Source organism: Camelus bactrianus, chromosome 2 (assembly GCF_048773025.1).
Source record: "Camelus bactrianus isolate YW-2024 breed Bactrian camel chromosome 2, ASM4877302v1, whole genome shotgun sequence".
NCBI lineage: Eukaryota > Metazoa > Chordata > Mammalia > Artiodactyla > Camelidae > Camelus > Camelus bactrianus.
The window spans coordinates 53,736,194-53,752,595 of NC_133540.1; the positions used below are offsets into that span (position 1 = coordinate 53,736,194).

The window sequence follows — 16,402 nt, forward strand, 5'->3', positions numbered from 1 at the left end:
AGGAGCTGAAGCCTAGACTGACTGAACATGGCAGGCCATGTCTTTAGTATGTAGACTTTCTCAGTTAAATATGCCAATTTATCCTCTTCGTTGTATGAGCCAGGGTTGTTTTCTGCTACATGTAACTTATACTAGCTTAAATGTAAATGTATGTTCATTAAAAGGTAAGATAAATTTAAAATATTTTAAATAGGCTACACTTTCTTTAAAATTATTTTCTGTATATTTTGTCATACATCTGTTCTTTAAAAAACAAAAATACTTCAAAATACATAAATATTCTGTTGGACTACAGGAGACACTAAAATGAAGCATATTATTTGAAATCTTTTTAATATTTCCTGAGGAAACTAAAATGTCTGATTTATTCTTTTGAGATTTTTTTTTCTAGTTCTAGGGTAAGTATAGCCAACCTGTAATTTAATTGTCTCTTAATTGTAACAGGAAGTTGCTGAACATTTTTTCAATCAGTGAAATTTCATCTAGAGTTTAATCTTCTTCAATAAAACTTTCTATAATTTTACATTAAATATTTTAGACATTTTTATGAAAGTAAAATATTGTTTTTTCCTGATTGTAAGTATTCCCTGAAAGCAATCCTAACATTGTGGTGAATCTAACCCCACAGGATAACATTTCCTTCCTCTTACTTCATTTTATTTTATTTCATTTTATTTTTTTAACATTTTTTATTAATTTGTAATCATTTTACAATGTTGTGTCAAATTCCAGTGTAGAGCACAATTTTTCAGTTATACATGAACATATATATATATTCATTGTCACAATTTTTTCTCTGTGAGCTAACATAAGATCTTGTGTATATTTCCCTGTGCTATACAGTATAATCTCGTTTATCTATTCTACAATTTTGAAATCCCAGTCTATCTCTTCCCACCGCCCGCCCCCTTGGCAACCACGTTTGTATTCTATGTCTCTGAGTCTATTTCTGTTTTGTATTTATGCTTTGTTTGTTTTTTCTTTTTTAGATTCCACTTATGAGCGATCTCATATGGTATTTTTCTTTCTCTTTCTGGCTTACTTCACTTAGAATGACATTCTCCAGGAACATCCATGTTGCTGTAAATGGCGTTATGTTGTCGGTTTTTATGGCTGAGTAGTATTCCATTGTATAAATATACCACCTCTTCTTTATCCAGTCATCTGTTGATGGACATTTAGGCTGTTTTCATGTCTTGGCTATTGTAAATAGTGCTGCTATGAACATTGGGGTGCAGGTGTCATCCTGAAGTAGGGTTCCTTCTGGATATATGCCCAGGAGCGGGATTCCTGGCTCATATGATAAGTCTATTCCTAGTCTTTTGAGGAATCTCCATACTGTTTTCCACAGGGGCTGCACCAAACTACATTCCCACCATCAGTGAAGGAGGGTTCCCTTTTCTCCACAGCCTTGCCAGCATTTGTCATTTGTGGATTTTTGAATGATGGCCATTCTGACTGGTGATACCTCATTGTAGTTTTGATTTGCATTTCTCTGATAATTAGTGATATTGAGCATGTTTTTCATGTGCTTTTTGATCATTTGTATTTCTTCCTTGGAGAATTGCTTGTTTAGGTCTTCTGCCCATTTTTGGATTGGATTGTTTATTTTTTTCTTATTGAGTTGTATGAGCTGCTTATATATTCTGGAGATCCAGCCTTTGTCAGTTTCATTTGCAAAATTTTTTTCCCATTCTGTAGGTTGTCTTTTTGTTTTACTATGATTTCCTTTGCTGTGCAGAAGCTTGTAAGTTTCATTAGGTCCCATTTGTTTATTCTTGCGTTTACTTCATTTTAATGTTAATGTCCATCTCCTGGGCAACACGTGCCCAAGTAAAGGTGAGAACAGCATCATGAAATTGACTTTACCAGCTACATGACTAAAGAGCTGCACCTAAAGACAAAGACAGGTTTAAATTAAAAATTAAATAGCAGAAATTATAAATTGAGAGAAAAGGTATATTGAGGTGATATCCATGGACAAAGTAGGAATTATGTGTAAGATATTTTCTTTTTAAAAAAAATCTCTGAAACCTTAGTGTTTCACTATGAACTTTCAAAATATAATTAAGGGTGAAAACTATTCAGCCTAGATTCACACTAAGTTAACTGGGAGTATAAAGCAATTTGGAAAATTGGTATTAAAATTTTCAAAATAATAGAGATTGATTTTTTCTTGTAACTAACTCATCACTTATTTTTAGAGATACCTCTATGTTCCTAATTTTTATTTTAATTTTCTTTAAAAATTCCTGATATTTCTAAAAACTATTTGAAGTATTTAGACTTTGATTTTCATTTTTAGTCGAAGGAAGTATTGCCTTTTATTATTTGATCAGTTAGTTTGGATATCTCACTTGATGTGTCTGAAATTTAAGAGTTTTCACATTTTTATATAAATTATAATGTTTGCTTTAGTTAACTTACACACCTGAATATTAAAACTACATAAGATAATTGATGTATGAGAGTATGGTAAATGTTTCTTTATCCACGTAAGTAATACATATTTTCCCATTGCTTAGAAAGTTTGTTTTTATTTATTAAATAATTAGGATTTTGAGTAGGTGTTTTGGAAAATGTTAACTGTCCAATTTGCTTAATTGGTTAATAGATTGAAAAGTATATGCCTGGTAAAGCAAAAGCTGAGAAAATAAATTTAATATAATAGACAATTCCTGTGAGGGTTCAGAAGTCATATGTTCTAGATTGAAATGAAGAGAATTTAGTTTTAAAATTTTTCACTTAAGCAGTATGACAACATTTCCGTTAACTGGAATCTTCCATTGACTAAAATACAAGTTTAAAAAGTTTTTATTATAATCTAGAAATATACCTATTCAATAGTCTGACTCTTTCTTTCCAATAGAATTTTTCATGATGATAGAAGCATTTTACACTATGAATTATGGTAGCTAATAGTAGCCACATGTGGCTATTGGGCACTTGAAATGTAGATACTGTGACTGAAGAAGTGAACTTTGAGTTTAATTTATAATTAATTTCTTTGAAATAATTGTATATCCACATGAAGCTGTAAGAAATAATAGTGAGATCATATGTATCTTTTACCCAGTTATTCTCAATGGTCATGTATTACAAAACTATATTGCAATATCACAAGCTGGACGATGTCAATGACAGTCAGGATACAGAATATCCCATCACCACCAGTACCCCTCATGTTGTTCTTTTATAGTCACACCCACTTCCTTCCTGCTCCAGCCCCTGCTAAACTCCTGGAAGCCACTAATTTGTTCTCTATTGAAAAGTTTGTTGTTTCAAGAATGATCTATAAGTGGAATCTAATAGTATTATATGACTTTTTGAGATAGTTTTTTAATCATCATATTTCCCTGGAGACTCAAGCAGGTTATTGTGTGTATCAATAGTTTGTTCTTTCTATTGCAGAGCAGTGTTTTGTTCTTTCTATTGCAGAGCAGTGTCCTTTGGTATTTATGCATCCTAGTTTGCTTAACCATTCACATAATGCATGGTATATGGTTTTTTCAAGGTTATGGCTATCACTAATGAAGCTGCTATAAACATCTCTATACAGGTGTTTGTGTGAATATATTCCACTTTCATTTCTCTGGAATAAATGCCCAGAAGAGCAATTGCTGGATTTTGAAGTATTGCTGTGTTTAGGGTTCTTTGTTTTCGTTTTTTTTAAAAGAAACTGCCAACCTGTTTTCCAGAGTGGCTGTCTCATTTTCCACTCTCCCAGCAGAGTGATTGAGTTTGTTGTTTTGCCAGCTTTGATGTTGTCACTATTTTAACCATCATGATAGATGTATGGTGATAGCTCATTGTAGTTTTCACTTGGGTTTTTCTGAGGCTACGATGTAGAACATCTTCTCATAGGCTTATCTACCATCTGTATGTCTTCTTCCCTGAAAAGCCTGTTCATGTCTTTAGCCTATTTTCTAATTGGATTGTTTTCTGTTTTTTTCCCCAATAAGTTATGAGAGTTTTTCATATTTTTTTCTTCCAGTTTTATTGATATGCCAATTATGCTGTATGTCAATTATAAGTTGAAGGTGTAGAACATGATTTGATTTACATATATCATAAGTTGATTATCACAGTAAGCTTAGTAAACATCTATACAACATTACAAGAAAATGTGTTTCTATTTTTTAATGAGAATTCAGGATTTACACTCTTAATTTTCATATATAACATACAGCCATGTTAATTATATTCACAGTGTTATACACCTCTAGTATTTACAACTGGAAATTTTTACCTTTTGACTATCTTCATCCACTCCCTCTATCCTCTCCCCACCCTCCAATCCCCTACCATTGGAGGGGGGGTTCTCTGAGTTTGTTTCTTTCTTTTTTTTAAATTGAAGTATAGTCAGTTACAATGTGTCAATCACTGGTGTACAGCATAATATCCCAGTCAAACATATACATACATATGTTCGTTTTCATAGTCCTTTTTGTTAAAGGTTATTACAAGATACTGAATATAGTTCCCTGTGCTATACAGAAATTTGTTTTTTATCCATTTTTATATATTATGGTTACTATTTGCAAATCTCAAACTCCCAAATTTATCCCTTCCCACCCCCTTCCTAGATACCAGTCCTTTATTAGATACATGGTTTGGAAATATACCTTCTCTAGTCTGAAGGGTGTCTCTTCAGCCTTTAAATATGGACTTCCATGGAGCAAAGTATTATCATTTTGATGAAATCAGATTTATCAGGTTTTCTTTTTATTGACTGTCTTTTTAATGTCAACTGAGACACAGTGTGTAGGCCTAGATCTCACAGATTATTTTTTGTATGAATTTTATAGTTTGTAATTTACATGTAACTCTATTCATTTTCGGTTAATATTTCAAAAATTTTAGATTTACATAAAGGTTTATTTTTTGCCTATGAACATCTCATTGCTCCAGTTGAAAAGGCTATCCTTCTATTGAATTACCTGTACATCTGTATCAAAAATTAGTTGAGCATCATTGCATGGTTCTATTTTTATTGCTTTATTGATCTTTGTCTATTTCTTTAACGATACCACACATTTCTGCGTATTTTAACTACATAGTGTTAATATTAAAGTGAAAGATTTTTTCCACTCTATTCTTGTCATCAAGATGGACTTAGCTATTCTAGGCCCTGTGGCCATGCAAAAATTCTTAGTGATATTTTCATAGGAGTATTATTAACTCTAAAGATCAGTTTAGGAAGGATTGATGTCTTTACTATGTTAAGTTTCCCAATCCATGTTTGTCTAATTTGATTTATCAGATCTGTAGTTATCAGCATGAGTTTTATGTATATTTTAAGTGTATATTTCATTTTCTTTGAAGCAACTAAGTGGTATTGATTTTAATTTTCATGTTGTCATGTTCATTGTTAGTATATAAAAATGTGATTTTTAGTTCTTTGATCTTTACCCTGAAAACTTCCCGAACTCATTTTTTAGGGTTTTGTTTTTGTAAATTCTACAAAATGGAGATAATCATGACTTCTGCAAATAGCGGTAGTTTTATATCTTCCTTTCCAGTCTATATATCTTTTATTTCTTTTTCTTGCCCCATTTCACTGACTAGACCCTCCAGCACTTGGCTGAATAAAAGCATAAGCTAAGATCAGACATCCCTGACATTTCCTGATGTTGCTAGAATAGCATTCATTATAGAATTAAGTATAGTATTAACTGTAGGGTTTTTGTTGATGTCCTGAATCAAGTAAAGAATGTTCTCTTCTATTCCTAATTTTATTATATATATTTTTATCATTAATGGATGTTGAATGATGTTTCTATATCACATGATATAATCACATGCAGTTTTTTCTGAAGCTTGTTGACATAGTAGGTTACTTTGATTTTAAAATGTTCTAACAGCTTTGCATATTAGGAATAATTCCAATTTGGCTGTGGTGTACAATTTAATGTTTCTGAACTCCATTTGATTATATTCTGTTAAGGTATTTTGTTTCTATATTCATGAAAGATACTATTCTATAGTTTTCCTCTTTTTTAGTTCTGTTATTGCATGGTTTTGATTTTAGGTTAATATTGTCCTAATGAAATGAGTCAGGAGTGTATTCCTTTATCTTCTATATTTTGGAAGGGATTGTGTAAAATTTCTGTTAATTTTTCTTTAAATTGTCTTTGAATACTCTGGCCTTAGGAGATGTCCATTTTTCGATGAGGGGAATTTTAAATTACAAATTCAATTTCTTTGATGGTTATAGGCCCATTCAAATTTTTCTATTTCAATAAGTTAGATAATTTGTGTTTGAGGAATTGTTCCATTCCTTCTAAGTTGTCTATTTTTAATATAAAGTTCATAATATCTCTTCTTCTTTTTTTTCTTCTATCTTTTTAATAGCTTCAAGATATGTAGTAATGCTTGGCTCTTTTACTCCTGAAGTTGGAAATTGTGTCTTACGTTTTATTTTTTGGCAGTCTTGCTGGAAGTTTATCTTTTTTTTTTCTTACAGAAAGATCAATGATATGCAAAGCTCTTTATTATTTTCTTTTATATTGTACTTATTTTTTATCTTAATTATTTTTAAATGATTATTATTTATTTCCTATCTCTTTTTCCAGCTCATTTTACTTCTCTTTGCCTGGACTCTTGGTCAGTAACTTCCATTTATCTTTGAGACTTTTTCTCATTTCTAATGTAATCACACAGAAATTTTCCTCTAAGTTCTTCCTCAGGGACATCCAACATTTGAAATGTTGTGTTTAAATTTTTCTAAATACACTTCTGTGTATATTTCCATCATAGTTTTACAAGAAATTGAATATAACTCCCTGTCCTATGGAGTAAATTCTTTGTTGTTTACCTATTTTATATATGGTAGTATGCATCTGTTAATCCCATACTCCCAATTTATCTCCTCCTCCCACTTCTCCTTTGGTAACCGTAAGTTTGTTTTCTGTATCTATGAGTCTGTTTCTGTTTTGTAAATAAGTTCATTTATACTATTAGAGTCCACATGTAAGTGATATTATACAATATTTGTCTTTCTTTGACTTACTTCACTTAGTATGATAATCTCCAGGTCCACCTATGTTGCTACAAATGGCATTATTTCATTCTTTTTTATGGCTGAGTAACACTCCATTTAGTGTGTGTGTGTGTGTGTATGTGTGTGTGTGTGTATGTATGTGTGTATTACCACATCTTATCCTCTCATCTGCAGTGGACACTTAGGTTGCTTTCATGTCTTGGTTACTGTAAATAGTGCCATTACAAACATTGGAGTGCATATATCTTTTTCAATTAGAGACTTTTGTCTTTTCCAAATATATGCCTAGGATTGGGATTGCTGGGTCATATGGTAGTTGTATTTCTAGTTTATTAAGGAACCTCCATACTATTTTCTGTAGTGCCTCACCAGTTTACACTTCCACCAACAGTGTAGGAGTGTTTCTTTTTCTCCACACCCTCTCCAGCATTTCTTAATTATAGACTTTTTGATGATAGTCATTCTGACATTATAGTTTTGATTTGCATTTTTCTAATAATTAGTGATATTAAGTATCTCTTCATGTTCCTGCTGGCCATCTGTATGTCTTCTTTGGAGAAATGTCTATTTAGGTCTTCTGCCTATTTTTGATTGGGTTGTTTTTGTTACTGAGTTGTATGAGCTGCTTGTATATTTTGGAAATTAAGACCTTGTCACTTGCATTGCTTGCAGATTGTTTTTCTCATTCCATAGGTATGGTTTCCTTTGCTGTGCAAAAGCTTTTAAGTTTGATTAGGTCTCATTTGTTTATTTTTGCTTTTTTATTTTGCCTTGAGAGGTCTACCTAAGAAAAATACTGCTACAATTTATGTCAGAGAATGTTTTACCTGTGCTTTCTCTTCTAGGACTTTTATGACGTCCTGTCTTATGTTTAAGTCTTTAAGCCATTATGAATTTTATTTTTGTGTATGGTATGAGGGAGTGTTCTAATTTCATTGATTTACATGTGGCTGTCCAGCTTTCCCAATACCACTTGCAGAATAGAGACTGTCTTTTTCCTTCATTGTATATTCTTGTCTTCTTTGTTACAGATTAATTGACGGTAGGTGTGGGGGTTTATTTCTGGGCTTTCTATTTCTGTTCCTTTGATCTGTAAGTCTGTTTTTGTGCCTATAATCATTTTTAAGACGTCTTCTTTTCATATGGATTATTTAAAAGTATTTACTTTCATGTGTTTAGACAGTTTTATTTCTGCTGTTGAATTTGTTTGATTCTATTGTCAGATTTTATTGTAGGATTTTTGGATGTTTTGTTTGCTTGTTTTATGGCCCAGCATAAGATTTATCTTGGTGAATAGTCTATGTGATCTTAGACAATTTTTTTCATTGTTTGTTCTCTGGAGTATATTATGTCAATTTTAATCTGCCAGTTGATTGTTTTGTTTAGATTTTCTTCATCCTTTTTGATTTTCTCTTTGGCATTTCTATCAGTTGAGATAAAGGTTGTTGAAACCCTCAAGTATAATTGTCTATCACTTTTCATCTCCATCAGTTTTTTTCTCCACGTACTTTTAGGCTCTGCTGTTTGGTACACACACATTTAAGACTATTGTGTCTTCTTGGTGGATTGATGACCTGTTTATCATTATATTAAACCCCTTTTGACCATAGCCATTATCTTTGTTCTGACATCTGTTTAATCAAATATTAATATATCCAATCATTTTTTAAAGTTTCCATGGTATATCTTTCATCTTTTACTTTAAAGCTACCTATGTTGCTGATTTCGAAGTGAGATTTTTATAAGCTGAATATAGTTTGATTATGTTAATATAGCCATTCTGCCCATCTCTATCTTTTGACTAGTAATCTTAAGCACTAACATATCAATAATGATCTTAAATGTAAATTGCCTATGCCTGCAATTTCAATATTTTCTCTATTTCTTGTTCTAGATCCTTTTTGTTATTACTGTTTCTTGCATTGCTGTAGGTTACTTACTTTTTCATTTCATATTGATTTACTCAGTGTTTTTGATCTATAATTTGTTTATATTTTCTCTTTTCTTTTTTATATTGTATTTATATACATAGATGAGTGCCTATAAATGAACGAGAGAGAGAAAGAGCAGATAAATGATAAAGCAAAAGTAGAAAAATGTTAATGTATGGATCTGCATAGAAGATATACAAGTTAGAAGAACAGTACAACAAACTTCTACAATTTTGAAAATATCCCAAATAGAGTTTAATTTTTAAGCATTGAATTGGGTATTTTAAGGATAACTTAAAATTCAGTGGATTTAATTAGAAAAGAGAAAATATTAGTTTTCACTTCTCTACTCTCCTTTATCAGTTATATTTCCTTGGATAGCATGTGCTTACTATCAATGAGTTACGCTTTTTAGAAATCATGATTCATGACCATGAAATTTTTGATTTAATCTCAGTTTCTAAATTTCATAAAAATTAATTTAAAAACCAAAGACAATCTTTGCAGAGAGTTTATACTTCATGTTAAAATTATATTTTCTAATCAGTTAAAATATACAACTCAGAAAATATTTTTTTCATTTATATTTAAAATGCAGGCTAGGGAATAGTACAATATTTAATATATAAGAAAAAGACTCCTGCTTAAATAAAACAAATATTTGCTTCACCTATAGGTAAAAAATGTCATTCATTTCCCTGTATATGCGTATATATTTAGATGACTCTCAAATTAGCTTCTTATAAACTTTATGCTCATTTTATGCTCATTTGATCATGTTAATATAGCCATTCTGCCCATCTCTATCTTTTGACTAGTAATCTTAAGCACTAACATATCAATAATGATCTTAAATGTAAATTGCCTATGCCTGCAATTTCAATATTTTAGTGCAGCTACATATCTGCATGTCACTTTTCTCTTCATGACAATTAAGATAAAGGATGAAAAGAGTACAAACACAGGGCTATGTGCTTGACAGCTAAAAAAGAACATTGTTAATTCTTTTAGTATATACCTGAAGATGGAAAAGAAACTGCCTTTGGAGACTTTGGAACTTTCCTTTTTCCTCATATTGACTCTAGTTAGTACCATTAGTAAAATATCTTCATTTAATGTCATTAAAAAAAGAAAATTATTATTCTATATATTATGCCAAAGGATTAAAATTTTCATAGTTTTCATTTTCAACTACATATAGTAATATGTGCTAGATTCCTTTCTATTGTATCTACTATTCTGGACCTTATAATATATGTTTATAAAAATCTCTGAATTTTATGATATACCACATAAATTTAGTAAGTTGAATCAGCAATGGAAGTTTTTCTCATTAATCGTGAAAATAAATTTATCTTTATAGGCTGGAAATATGTTCTTCTTTTGCTTTAGTTAGAAAGTCTGAGGACTGGACAACTATTTATATACTGGATTGAGATTAGGAATGTTTTAAGCTCATGTGAACATACTGTATTATAATTTGTAGAACATCATCACCATGTTAAAAAAAATCAAATATTTTATGCATATTTTGAACTCTAAATATTATAGACATTCAAATGTCATTTATTTATTTAGAATTCAGAACCAGACAGATTCTTGTACTATAAGAGCTCTTTAAACTGGTGGTTTAGATTTAAAAATTCAGGATAATAAGAGAGGTCATCCTCACTTACTTGAGACTTTTTCTGAGCTGTGTTTCCAGTAGCAGAATTGTGGTGGCAGAGTATAAAAATATTTTAGTTTGAGAATGTTATACTGACTCATCTTCGAGGACAGCTGTATTGGGTCACAGTCCCACTAACATGAGCTTTCATGTACTCCACATCCTTTTCAGAGATTATATTAACCTTTAACCAGTAAATATGTGAACAGAGTGATAGCACATCTCTTCCTTTTTTTTTTTCATTTTTTTCCTAATTATAACTGAATTGACTTTCTACTCATATGTTAGCCTTTTGGATTTTCTCAGCTGCAAATGTTCATTTATATGAGTTTTTCATATAACATCTGTATATGGAGAGATGTGATGTCAAAAAACACATGTAATTTTATGTATATTATATATATACTTTTATACAGGTATATATGTATATAAATGTTATGCAATTATATGGCCAGCCACATATTGCCATGGCAGATCAGTTTTGCCTATATATATAATCCTCCAGAATGTCATTTTTCATATATATATATATATATATATATATATCTTTAGTGATATTTGTTTACTGGACCATAAATGTCCCTGGTTGAGCTGAGCACCTCATGTACAATTAACTAGTTTTCCTAATATCATCTGCTATTAAATTATCTGTTTTATGATTATTTTAATATACTTTATAGACCTCAGGATTAGGTGCCATACTATAACTGATTCATGCATGTCTAGTATTAGTATTTAATAATTATATCCAATTATTTGCTAACACAGTAGCTACCATTTAACTCTAAGAGGCAGAATACTGTCAGTACCATACCTTCAGTTTGTCTTCCTCTCAATCTCATCTTACATCCTCAAATTGAACAGTATTCTGAAGTTTTTGTTAACACTTTTTAATTTTTTGCCATGCATATTTTATAGCTACATTATCTTTTTTGTGACTTATATTTTTATATTTACAAAGAGGGCATCCTTTGTGATCTTCTGGCAATTTTTTTTTCAATCACTGTTATGCTATTAAAAGTAATTCGTATCTCTGTAGTGTTCTACTTTACTCAGTTCACTGTTGTCTTGCATAAACATACCACATCTTTTTATCCAGTTTCTTATCAATAGGAATTAATTTTTTTCAGTGTCATTCTGCATTGTACCTTCTTAGGAATAGGCTAATGATGACATGCAAGAGAATTATTGGAGTTTCTATTTAGGAGTGGGAGGCTTAAGGTATAGGAAATTCACATATGTAAGAATTGGAAAATTGTACAATCTCCAAGCAATTGGAAAGCAGTGTTAGTTTAATATACACTGACACCAGCAGTAAGTAAGAAACGTCACTTATTCACATCTTTTCTAATTCCTGGCAAATCATACTGCTCTTTACTAAACTAAGAAGCAAAACTAAAATCCCTTTTTATTAGGTTTTAGAGATTCTATATTAATGTTTCCCACAGAGGCACAGATTGTAGTGATGTACCTGCAAGCCAACGAAGGCCAGTGATTGCTGACAACTACCAGAGACTGCCAAAAGCTAAAAACAATTTTCCCCTAGAGCATGGCCCTACTGAAATGTTGATTTTGGTCTTCCACTGCGAGAGAAGACATTTCTGTTTAAGTCATCTAGCTTGTGTACTCTGTCGGGCAGCCCTAGGAAACTAACATAGTGCCATAGAAAAATGGGGGCAAGAGAAATATATAAACATAGATTGTTTTATAAAGGAAAAGAACTTGAGTTCCTTCTTTCAGAAGAACAATAATCCATTAGTATACCAATGGGTTATTTTTCTTCCAGTTTGACTGGGATATAATTAACATACAGCACTAAGTTTAAGGTGTACAAGAGAATTATTTGACTTACATACATCCTGAAATGATTACCACAGTGACTTTAATGACTATCCATCATCTCAATAGATACAAAATTTAAAAAAGAGCCTGATGTCGGGATTGGCTCATTCGGTCCTTGCCGAGAACCCCTACAACTGTGATTATCTTCCCACTTGTAAGGGTCCGTCTTGACAATACTGTATCTCTGCCCCTCCTACTATCTCATTGTAGTTCCTTCTTTAGTTCTGGGAAGTCTTTTCTGTTAGACATCAGGGTGTTTTCATAGATAGTTGCTCTGTAAATCATTGTCATTTCGGTGTGCCCAGGAGAGGAGGTGAGATTAGGGTCTTCCTATTCTGCCATCTTGGCCACCTCTAATCTGAAATAATTTGATATAAATTATTTTTGGTCATCTACTATATCAAAGATCAGAGAACTAAAAGGAGGCAGTTGCAGGGAAATCTACTTGCTTGTACCTAAATAGATCCACCAAAAGCCACGAGATGTTTCTTCTCTTTTTCTATAGCATCTAGCCAGTGAGCAATTGCACTGGGCACAGGGATCAGGACAGAGGAACTGTTAAGGCAGCCTAGCACTTCTCATGCACGCATTGACCTTCGGGGGCAACTGTGTCCTCAGACTGATGCTTCTCACCCCACCTTCTTTATCCTGTTGTACAATTTGTCTTTAAAGTATTTAAAGCCTTTGCATTTCCACTGTCTACTCAGCACAGAAGCTTATTCTCTTTGGTCTGATTTACTCTGTGGCATTCTCGGGAATGGTCTTCCTTTTCCATGTTGGTTGATTTCAATTTTCATTATTACTAAGATTACTCTATGGCCATACTACCCTGAAGGTGCCTGATCTCATCTAGTATTACTCAGATTTCTTTAATGCTACTTTGAAAATTACTCTTATTACACCTCACCCTTTAAGCTATTAAAATTTTATATTTTAGTATAGGTCCCTATATGTTTCATGCTGAGATTTAAACAGGCTGCTTCTGTGTCTCTCCCTACTCCAGCTCTCCCTGTTTCTATCACAATCTCTCCCATTCTGTCTCTACCCTCTTTTTATTCTTAAGGAAGCCCTGGTAGAACTGCCTACAAATTGTCAGATCCTGGAAGATCTTGCTAATGTAGTGATCTTCTTGTAAGCATTCTGCCTGAATCAACAACAAAAAACCCCAAACTTCATCTTTCTTTTCTCTCAGGGTCAACAAAGGAATATAAAAGGTATTTGGATTTTTAACTATAATATTGCAGAAAACATTAGTTACATATTTTTTAAACCCAATAATATACTAATAAATGTGCCAAAACAAATTCAATTAAATATTTCAGTATGTGGGCTATATGTTAATGTTAAATTTTGAGAAGTCTTCCCAAAATAATGTACATAAAAACTTCTGTTCATTCAGTAGTGACTGTTCAACAAGCACCAACTCCTATGAGACAAAAAGACAACTGAATTATTCCAGAGAGACCATTAAAATGTCTATTTACTATGACCACAGCTAAACTATTATAAGCTATTGATGAAAATGTGCAGCAGTATAAGCACTTTGGAAAAGAGGGTGTCCTTTTCTTTACAAAGTTAAATATATGCCCATCATATGACCAAACATTCATTTCTAGGTATTTAACCAAAAAAATTGAAAGTATGCAAAACAAAAACTCAAGTTTTCATAGTACTAGCTTTTTTTTTTTTACCAGAAAGTGGAAATACCTTGTTATTTACTCTGTGACTGAATAAACAAATTGTGATATATCCCTACCATGAGATACTACTCAGCAATAAAAAGGAATGAGCTCACACTATGGCATGAAACAAGACAAGATTGTGCATACACTCTGTTATTCTGTTTACATTAATTCCAGAAAGCTAATATGACAGAAAGCAAGTCAGTTGTCTGGAGGTAGTGAGGGAAGGAGAGATTAAATGTGCAAAAGGAAATGTTTGAGAGTGCAGGGTATGCTAATAAGCTTTGAGATAGTTGTATATCCATGAAGCCATCATCACAACCAAGATTACCAAAATATATACTTTAACATTAAATTGATGAAAAATAAATTGCGTATCAATGAAACTAAAAAGAAATAACTCTAGTTACAGTAAGCTCAAAACAAAATCTCAAAGGAAATTGGATAAATTTTCCTGAATTGCATGGGTACCACGGCACTTGTTCTCAGTAATCAAATGCAAAGAGTAAAGGAAAGTATCTAGAACACAGAAAAGAGGGAGATTACAAGACAAACGTGAGCCCTCTTAGAAAGAAATGAAGTGGGTTTTTTGACGTGGGTTTGAAATGAATTGTTATTAAAAATGATGTAAGAATATAACCTACATTTTAATATGACCTTCAGTGTTCTTTGAAAAGCTTGCAGAGGAAAATTAAAAAGGATTCCTTACAATTCAGTGATTTTCTTAATGAAAATGTGTTTGCCCATGATTAAAATTCTTCCTATTTTTTCTACTTCATTGATTTTCTCCTTGTTAACTCTATCAATTCATTTTAGTCTGCAGTTAAAACTTTATCAAATGATGGTGGCACAGCAATTTAATAAAAAAGTACTGGCTAAAAAAACCATTGAGTTACATTTTTGTAAAGGTCAAAGTATGAACTTACTTCTTTCTGAAAATAACTTAATGGACATAGAGCAGAGAAGGAAGTAATACGTGCCAAATACCAGACCTGGTTGCCTGTGGAACACTGCACTTCTTAGAGGCGAGCCGTTAAAAACATTCTACTTCTTAACATAGTCTAATATTTTTAAAACTTGATTCAAAATAAGATCTTTAAATCATAAAAACTGTCTTTAAGTATGGTTAAAGTAAAGCTTATATTTTTTATGGAGCTATTTCATAGGGAAAGTGTTGGAATTGGGGGCTCCACCTCTTAGTCCTCAAGTATTGGCTATGTCACACTGTTACGCCATATTGGACTTTGGCAATTTACTTGATTCTTCTGTTGCACACATCCCGTAATGCCCAGCATATTCATTTAACATTAACTTTTTGGTATGTATTAGAAGTCCTCTTACCCTTCCCCTTACCTACTCATTTCATTAACTGATGCTCTCTATGCTTTCTGTGAAACAAAGTGACAATCACAACTCACCAGCTATTCAGCATTGCTGGGCTATACTCTAATCCCTCTCCCTCTCTGTATATATGCTTCCACCAAGTACCCACTATGTTTATTTCCAAGCTTATTTGTGCCAGTTAGTCTTATGACTATAGTACCTAATTCCACAGTGTTAAAATATGACTGTAAAGAGAAAAACATTTTTTGCATTGAGTCAAATGGTTTGGAAAAGCTACTTGAAAACATACATTATAGCATTAGGTGTGAAAACAACAAATATGAATGGCAGGAAAGGCTGGCTGAAAAAATATGAATCATTCACCATTCAGATTTTACTTCCGTTAATGAACCACATAGAAATGAAACGTCTTATCTGCCCCATCAAACAGTGGTCCAAGAGATGAATTTAGGTTTAAAGTATGTTCATATCAATTTTTAGTATCCCCTTTAGTTAAGCTTATTGGTTAATCACCTCCATAAATATGATCATGCCCTGAAACACTTTTGCACTTGGCTTCCCAGACATGATCCTCTCCTGTTCCTTTTTTGACCTCACTGGCTCCTCGACAGCCAGTCCCAGGGCTGGGGCTATCAACCTTTTGCGGGAGCCTGTCTCCAGCTGTCCCTGACTCTCCCTCAAAGTCCACACTTGTATCAAATTCTGATCTGACATCCTTATTTGCGTATATATTATATATCTAATTTAAAGTGATATTTTCTGCTAGCTTAACCTCACTTCAGGCACCCTGATCTTTATGTCCTTTCTTAAACAACTTTTTATTTCAACTTGCAGAATATTTTTACTCAGATCTAATCACGGATCCTCTGATGATTTCATTGGGTTTTCTCTTTCAATTTCAAATTCTGATAGAGGCTTTAAGTTGGTGCCTCCT

General features: G+C 32.2%; 1 protein-coding gene across 1 annotated transcript in view; it reads right to left on the reverse strand.

Annotated features, from left to right (window-relative positions):
- Positions 1–16,402, reverse strand: part of LOC123616192 (uncharacterized) — a 136,081-nt gene continuing 119,679 nt past the window's right edge. Inside the window, exon 8 of the mRNA XM_074352694.1 lies at positions 1–1,894. The gene's annotated coding sequence lies outside the window, so the exon portion shown is untranslated. The remainder of the gene's footprint in view (positions 1,895–16,402) is intronic.